Below are 6,585 nucleotides of genomic sequence, written 5' to 3'. Positions count from 1 at the left end.
GCTGAGGGAGATATAATACAGCTGCCTCAAACTTTTATGACTTTTATTCTGAAGTAAATCGCTTATCAAAAGGCTATTTATACTTTATAAATACTTCATAAAAGTTTTGAGTGACCAGTCTAATTTCTCACAAAAACATGGAAAAGCCATAGGTAGAGATTCCAGATATACAGTTGAAGTCGGAAGTTTACATACACCTTAGCCAAATACATTTAAATTCTTTTTTTTTTCACAATTCCTGACATTTAATCCTAGTAAAAATTCCCTGTCTTAGGTCATTTAGGATCACCACTTTATTTTAAGAATGTGAAATGTCAGAATAATAGTAGAGAGAATAATTTATTTAAGCTTATTATTTCTTTCATCACATTCCCAGTGGGTCAGAAGTTTACATACACTCAATTAGTATTTGGTAGCATTGCCTTTAAAATTGTTTAACTTGGGTCAAACGTTTCAGGTAGCCTTCCACAAGCTTCCCACAATAAGTTGGGTTAATTTTGGCCCATTCCTCCTGACAAAGCTGGTGTAACGGAGTCAGGTTTGTTTCAGTTCTGCCCACAAATGTTCTATAAGATTGAGGTCAAGGCTTTGTGATGGCCACTCCAATATGTCTTGAGATGTTACTTCAATATATTCACATAATTTTCCTTCCTCATGATGCCATCTATTTTGTGAAGTGCACCAGTCCCTCCTGCAGCAAAGCACCCCCACCTCATGATGCTGCCACCCTGTGCTTCACGGTTGGGATGGTGTTCTCCGGCTTGCAAGCGTTCCCCTTTTTCCTCCAAAAATAACGATGGTCATTATGGCCAAACAGTTCTATTGTTGTTTCATCAGACCAGAGGACATTTCTCCAAAAAGTACGATCTATGTCCCCATGTGCAGTTGCAAACCGTAGTCTGGCTTTTTTATGGCGGTTTTGGAGCAGTGGCTTCTTCCTTGCTGAGCGGCCTTTCAGGTTATGTCAATATAGGACTCGTTTTACTGTGGATATAGATACTTTTGTACCTGTTTCCTCCATCTTCACAAGGTCATTTTCTGTTGTTCTGGGATTGATTTGCACTTTTTGCACCAAAGTATGTTTAAATAAAATAAAAATATGTCATTTAGCAGACTCTTTTATCCAAAGCGACTTACAGTCATGCGTGCATACATTTTTGTGTATGGGTGGTCCCGGGGATCGAACCCACTACCTTGGCATTACAAGCGCCGTGCTCTACCAGCTGAGCTACAGAGGACCACAACGTTCATCTCTAGGAGACAGAACGCGTCTCCTTCCTGAGCGGTATGATGGCTGCGTGGTCCCATGGTATTTATGCTTGCGTACTATTGTTTGTACAGATGAACGTGGTACCTTCAGGCGTTTGAAAATTGCTCCCAAGGATGTGGAGGTCTACAATCTTTTTTCTGAGGTCTTGGCAGATTTCTTTTGATTATCCCATGATGTCAAGCAAAGAGGCACTGAGTTTGAAGGCAGGCCTTGAAATATATCCACAGGTACACCTCCGATTGACTCAACTGATGTCAATTAGCCTATCAGAAGCTTCTAAAACTATGACATCATTTTCTGGAATTTCACAAGTTTTTTAAAGGCACAGTCAATTTAGTGTATGTACACTTCTGACCCACTGGAATTGTGATACAGTGAATTATAAGTGAAATAATCTGTCTGTAAACAATTGTTGGAAAAATTACTTATGTCATGCACAAAGTAGATGTCCTAACCGACTTGCCAAAACTATAATTTGTTAACAAGAAATTAGTGGAGTGGTTGAAAAACGAGTTTTAATGATTCCAACCTAAGTGTTAATACATTTCCGACTTCAACTGTACATGTGTTTTGAATGTTGCTATGAACGGTACAACAACATTTACTTAAAGGTGTTATGAATGGTTTCACAGAAGTGTTATGAACGCCTTTATGTGTATCACCTTCAGATAAAGTAAAAGTAATAACGTGTCACCAAAAGAATCACAAATCCTGAAACAATTCCTGTCTTTCTCCACATTGGAGATTTTATCTGAGATTTATCCTTAAGGTTTGATATACATTTACATTTACATTTACGTCATTTAGCAGACGCTCTTATCCAGAGCGACTTACAAATAGGTGCATTCACCTTATAGCCAGTGGGATAACCACTTTACAATGTGTATTTATTTATTTATTTTTTATTTATTTTTTTTGGGGGGGGGTGGGTTGGAGTAAAGGGGGGGGGGGGGGGGGGGGGGGGGGGGGTAGAAGGATTACTTTATCCTATACCAGGTATTCCTTAAAGAGGTGGGGTTTCAAATGTCTCCGGAAGGTGGTGAGTGACTCCGCTGTCCTGTCGTCGTGAGGGAGCTTGTTCCACCATTGGGGTGCCAGAGCAGCGAACAGTTTTGACTGGGCTGAGCGGGAACTATGCTTCCGCAGAGGTAGGGGAGCCAGCAGGCCAGAGGTGGATGAACGCAGTGCCCTCGTTTGGGTGTAGGGACTGATTAGAGCCTGAAGGTACGGAGGTGCCGTTCCCCTCACAGCTCCGTAGGCAAGCACCATGGTCTTGTAGCAGATGCGAGCTTCAACTGTAAGCCAGTGGAGTGTGCGGATTTGTATTTGTTAAGAGACATAGGTTCATGGTATCAATCAACACTTTTTCTTTCAAGTCAATCATTTCACAGCTTTTAATATCCATTGAATCTTTTCTGTCAAACGTCTGCAATCAATTGTTGTGTAAAAGTTATTTATTTCCAATTGGTTCAGCTAAATTAATGTGGCATTTTGTTTTATTCAATCGTGCGTCTCATCCGATCCCCTACTAGCAGAATAAAGTTGTCACAATGTTCTCCCAACCTATTTGCAACAATGTGACAATGTCATGTATTAATTAAGCCACTGTTGGAAACATCATAGGGGGCGCTGCAGGAGTCATGTTGAGTAGGCAAGGCCAACAGTCTTTTAATTTCTTGAGCTATGCTATTCTCATCTCAGCAGTCGAGGCTTATTGTTTTAAGCCTTTGTAGTGATTGAGTATCGGCCAACTCTTCCACACAGCTGCCACAACATATTTTCTGGATGCGTTTGTGGATAGAGAGAGTTCTTCATACCATGCAGATTATTCAAATGGAGTTCATTACATTCAAGATATTTTAATGGGAAGGTGTGTAGATATCTTTAAATTATATTTAACATTTGTCATGGTATCAGCGGGACATGTTTCTCTTAGATCCACAATTGGGCATAAGCTTTCCTTAGAATCAGCTTACCAAGTCCTCAACTTAACCATTACGGGGGAAAATACAAAACAGATGTTAGATCAATGTCAAAGTAATTCTGTGCTTACCTGGTACTCCAAGCTAGAGGGCACACCTGTACACTTGGCCACAAAGGCCAAAGCTCAGGATTCTCATAATGGAGTGAGCACTGTAACGGAGTGGTAAAACGGTACCTGGACAGGAAGGGGTAAAGGTGTGCTGTAGATGAATGTAGCGGACCAAGCCCAGGTCTGGAGACCTGCTGGCAGTGTGCACAGGCTTTGTTCACTAACACATCTGATTGATTTGAATCAAGACTATGAGCAGTTGATTAGCTGAATCAGCTGTGATAGAGCTGACACGCCTGATTGATTTGAATCAAGACTATGAGCAGTTGATTAGCTGAATCAGCTGTGATAGAGCTGACACGCCTGATTGATTTGAATCAAGACTATGAGCAGTTGATTAGCTGAATCAGCTGTGATAGAGCTGCGGTGGAACAAAAGTTCTGCACACCTTGCAGCTGTCCAGAACCGTTGCCAAACCCTGATGGTAACATCACAATGACATCGATGACATCACAGAGTGGCAGGAAGCTTAGTGGATAGAGTGTTGCGCTAATAATTGAAAGGTTGCTAGTTCTAATCCCCGAGCTGACAAGGGTTTCTTAGGGGGATATGCAAAAAAATAAATATATGTATTTTTTTTTACATCAGACCAACTCCTTCAATGGCCTACTCGTTGAAGTTCGCAGTTGTCTAAAAAACACAAATTTTGCTCAAAACGTTTTACCCTTAAGTGTGTGTACATTACTGTATTCATACCTGGGAAATTGTTTTTCAACAGGAAAAGTAAAAAGCCTCTTTAAGGGTGCTGTAACTACGCTCACATGTTATTGTGACAGGCGTGAGTTGCCTGCGAGTCCCCAGCCGTTGGCTCACAACAGCATTTTTTTGTAACATGATTTAATCCATTACAATGTCCCCCCACGGTAAAGGTCTAAATTGGGATGTATAATGTCACATGCAGTGGCAGGGATCCATATAACAGTCCTGGTCCCCTTTGAAAGACTTGGAGTGGCCAGAGCAAGGCTTAGCTCATTCAGAGCTTATTTTCCATACAGGCCACATATAATAATAATATAATAATATGCCATTTAGCAGACGCTTTTATCCAAAGCGACTTACAGTCATGCGTGCATACGTTTTTGCGTATGGATATCTCAGTGGTAAATATATTACAGTAGCCAATGTCACCAATGTGAGGACAGGGTTGACTAAAATGGTCAAAAATGCTGTTCTGCACCCGATACCTCTGTGTCCACAGTATCGGTTGTCAGGGCTTTTACTTTTGCAGCAAGTCTATGAAAGGCTGAAATGTCTGATTTTAAACATATTGCATGTAAGTATAAATAAATGAATCCAAAAGGTGAGTTATTGTGTCTTTTCAGCAAGATGTGCATCTCTATAACCACCCAATCAAACAGATCTGTTAAACCTTAGAGGGGGAAACATAACCATTCTCTTAGAACTCCAGTTCAATGTCCTGAAGTCAAAGACAGAGTTACAAAAGCAGTAGAACGAAAACAGGATGATTTACAAAGCCCTATCAGTGACCTTGTCTTCAATAGGGCCATGTTCACAAACTGGGGTGTCAGAAGTAAATGTAACCGCCACAGCACAATCGTTCGGCATGGCTTCATCACCCCCCCCCCCCCCCCCGTGATGAGTAATAACCCAGATCTACTGCCATTTGAGCTGTGCACCAGTGGGATATGGCCATATACAGAATAGACGTGGCCAAAGACAGACCAGTGTCAAATACGCGCTTCTTTTTTGGACAGCTATATTTTTAGATGTTCACATGTAATGACAACACATATAACTGGGAAGACGAAACAGTTTAAGACAGGACAAGTTCATAACAAAAGAGAACATTGATGAAAGCGGTAATTCCATCCCCTCCCCTTCAAGGGTTAGGGTTGTACTGCAGCTGTTGAGTGTACATGCATCTTGGGTAGCAGGGGACTGGTCCAGACCAGCCTTAGGAAAGAGTGACATCACTGTCCCCTGGAGCAGCGGTTACCAAACCTCCCCAACCCCCCAAAAAAAAGATATATACACTACCAGTCAAAAGTTTTGGACACACCTACTCATTCCAGGGGTTTTCTTTATTTGTACTATTTTCTACATTGTAGAATAATAGTGAAGACATCAAAACTGTGATCAACAAATCAAAATATATTTGATATTTGATATTATTCAAAGTAGCCACCCTTTGTCATGATGACAGCTTTGCACACTCTTGGCATTCTCTCAACCAGCTTCATGAGGTAGTCACTTGGAATGCATTTCAATTAACAGGTGTGCCTTTTTAAAAGTTAATTTGTGGAATTTATTTCCTTCTTAATGAGTTTGAGCCAATCAGTTGTGTTGTTACAAGGTATACAGAAGATAGCCCTATCTGGTAAAAGACCAAGTCCATATTATGGCAAGAACAGCTCAAATAAGCAAAGAGAAACGACAGTCCATCATTACTTTAAGACATGAAGGTCAGTCAATCCGGAACTTTGAAAGTTTCTTCAAGTGCAGTCGCAAAAGTCATAGACACATCTCAACATCAACTGTTCAGAGGAGACTGCGTGGATCAGGCCTTCATGGTCGAATTGCTGCAAAGAATACACTACTAAAGGACACCAATAATAAGAAGAGACTTGCTTGGGCCAAGAAACACGAGCAATGGACATTATACTGGTGGAAATCTGTCCTTTGGTCTGATGAGTCCAAAGTTTAAATTCTTGGTTCCAATCGCTGTGGCTTTGTGAGACACAGAGTAGGTGAACGGATGATCTCCGTATGTGTGGTTCCCACCGTGAAGCATGGATTGTCAGGTGTGATGGTGTGGGGGTGCTTTGCTGTTGAAACTGTCTGTGATTTATTTAGAATTCAAGGCACACTTAACCAGCATGGCTACCACAGCATTCTGCAGCGATAGGCCATCCCATCTGGTTTGGGCTTAGTGGGACTATCATTTGTTTTTCAACAGGACAATGACCCAAAACACACCTCCAGGCTGTGTAAGGGCTATTTTACCAAGAAGGAGAGTGATGGAGTGTTGCGTCAAATGACCTGGCCTCCAAAATCACCCGACCTCAACCCAATTGAGATGGTTTGGGATCAGTTGGACCGCAGAGTGAAGGAAAAGCAGCCAACAAGTGCTCAGCATATGTGGGAACTCCTTGGAAAAGCATTCCTCATGAAGCTGGTTGAGAAAATGCCAAGAGTGTGCAAAGCTGTCATCAAGGCAAAGGGTGGCTTCTTTGAAGAATCTAAAATATTAATCTATTTTGAT

This window comes from Coregonus lavaretus (genome assembly GCF_964263955.1).
Source record: "Coregonus lavaretus genome assembly, chromosome: 19".
Lineage (NCBI taxonomy): Eukaryota > Metazoa > Chordata > Actinopteri > Salmoniformes > Salmonidae > Coregonus > Coregonus lavaretus.
Note: the sequence above shows the minus strand (reverse complement) of the source record.